Below are 2,500 nucleotides of genomic sequence, written 5' to 3'. Positions count from 1 at the left end.
TGTGTATGTATCTGGTGTGTTGTCTTGTGTTGTTAATCTAACTGTGCGTCGGCGTCACGTCGAGGCTGCACACTCAGACTAAAGAGGATCTGCTTCCTGGTTCCGTGACGTTAAATGATCCCGACTTTCTCTCGTCTAATTAAATCGTGAAACATTTTAAGACGAGTAAAACCTTTGGGCAAACTTCCTGTAGTAGAATAAACACAGTTTTGGCTTCTTCTTCGTGGTTTTTACTTTATACGTAATCTGGTTCTTCCACTTTGCTTTATTCCCAATATTCTCTTATTGGGAACTTAAATGTTGGATGAATCCTCTGTGCTCACGACTGACTCGACCTTCAAGTGAACTTCCAGACGTCACCTGTTGGTTTGTGAGCTGCTGATTGGCTCAGTTGGACATCGCGTCCGGCGCCATCTTGGTTTTCTGAAACCAGAAGTAGCCATATTTGGAAGACAGGGGGCGGAGCCGGACTGTGAGATCGGGGACACGTACCCCTGCACCCATTGGACGGTTCTAGCTGTCAATCACACCGTGGTAGCCACCCCCCAACACACACGGTGCTTTATGGTCTGTTTGACTCTACATGGCTGTAACGACCCACAATCCTCTCATTGCTTTCACATGAAGTCACCATGAATGTTTCTCGCTGTGTAAATCAGCCCCGTTATCCGACCACAGGAAAAACAGTCAGAGCCAACACACTTAATCACTCCCGGTGCTGTCGGTCCCGTCCCAGAATGCACTCTGTCTGCGTGCGTCTGTCCTCGCTGCTTTCTGTCTGTATTTACACTCGCTCGGTTCTGTCCGTCTCTCCAACCGCACATGTTTCTCTTACCCCCCCCGGCCGTGGGGGGTGGGGGGGGGGCCTGTAACTCTCAGAGCTGGAGCAGAGTCGGATTCTGGAGTCGATAACAGACGTGGTGTCTGCGTTCGATCAGACACTCCAGTGTTTCTACACCTTTTATTAACTTTCTGCTCCTGGATCCAGATCAACATCGTCTGTTTCACGTCGGACTCTTCAAGCTTCTGTCGTTTCTGTGTCAAACCTCCGATCTGCATCTGCATCAAGTTACTGACACGACAGGATTCAAGACTCAAGACTCAAGACTCAGGAGTCACAGGAAGTCACCAGACTGACACTTTTCATATGAAAGCATCATCGCAGAACTTTGACACTCACACACACTCTCTCACACACACACACACACACACACACACACACACACACACACACACTCACACACACCCACTCACACACACACTCACACACCTCCTTGTTTTTGCAGTTTGATCCTAAATCACTTTTCTAATCGTTTTACATTCTACTCTCTGTAAAGAGTCGACCTCACGGTGCGTTCAGGTTCCTCTGGTAAACTGTCACTTCAGCTCAGAGGAAAGTGCTGACTCGTCTTTGTCTCTGTCTCTAAATGAGCCTCTGTGGTCTCTCTCTGTCTCTGTCTCTCTCTCTCTCTCTCTCTGTCTTCTCTCTGTCTCTCTCTCTGTCTCTCTGTCTGTCTGTCTGTCTCTCTCTCTCTGTCTCTCTCTCTGTCTCTCTCTCTCTCTCTCTCTCTCTCTCTCTCTCTCTCTCTCTCTCTCTCTGTCTCTCTCTCTCTCTGTCTCTCCCTCTCTGTCTTTCTGTCTCTCTCTCTCTCTCTGTCTCTCTCTCTCCGTCTCTCTGTCTCTCTCTCTCTCTCTCTCTCTCTGTCTCTCTGTCTCTGTCTCTGTCTCTCTCTCTCTGTCTCTCTGTCTCTCTCTCTGTCTCTCTCTGTCTCTAAATGAGCCTCTGTGGTCTCTCTCTCTCTCTCTCTCTCTCTCTCTCTCTCTCTCTCTCTCTCTGTCTCTCTCTCTCTCTCTCTCTAAATGAGCCTCTGTGGTCTCTCTCTCTCTCTCTGTCCCCCCTTGCTGTGACTGTATGAAGTCTGACATCAGCTCGACGCAGCCGAGCAGCTGTAGCAGGTTCCAGTCGTCCTCTCCCTCGTCTGCAGATCCCGAGGAGACGAATGAGAGTTGATGTCTTCCATCTTCAGCACCAGGCTGGAAACTGTTTCTCCTGGTTTGGTGTCCACACTCTTTTCTAACCGGCTGTGAATTAAGTCCAGTTTCTATCAGATAAACAGAGACTGTGAATAAAGACCAAACACGTGTCGACCAATCAGTTCGACAAGAACTACCTAAAATGACAGATTTTTGTGTGTGGTCAGTGTTCTGCAGCCGGCCACCAGGGGGCGATTGAGATGTTCTGGCTTTAGATGACAAATACAGGACAAAACATATGAGACGAAAACTCACAATAAGACGATATTATGTTTATAAAACAACAATTTAAAACATGAATTAAATAAAACTTGATTACTTAAAAAAATTTAAATATGAAATGGAATAAAAACAAATGTGAAAAACAAAGTAACAGTAAAAATGTAGAAATAAAACAATAGATCAAATCCACCTCTTCCCTTTAGCCACAGGCTAATCAAACGCTGCGGTTAAAAGGTGTGTGTGT

The 2,500-nt window shown here is 46.7% G+C and overlaps 1 protein-coding gene across 4 annotated transcripts in view; it reads left to right on the top strand.

The window, feature by feature from the left end:
* The window catches only part of dbn1 (drebrin 1), a 99,610-nt gene that overhangs the window by 36,801 nt on the left and 60,309 nt on the right, over positions 1 to 2,500 (top strand). The window lies entirely within an intron of this gene.

This window comes from Hippoglossus stenolepis, chromosome 15 (assembly GCF_022539355.2).
Source record: "Hippoglossus stenolepis isolate QCI-W04-F060 chromosome 15, HSTE1.2, whole genome shotgun sequence".
In the NCBI taxonomy this organism is placed as follows: Eukaryota; Metazoa; Chordata; class Actinopteri; order Pleuronectiformes; family Pleuronectidae; genus Hippoglossus; species Hippoglossus stenolepis.
Note: the sequence above shows the minus strand (reverse complement) of the source record. Positions and strands in the feature narration are given on the sequence as shown.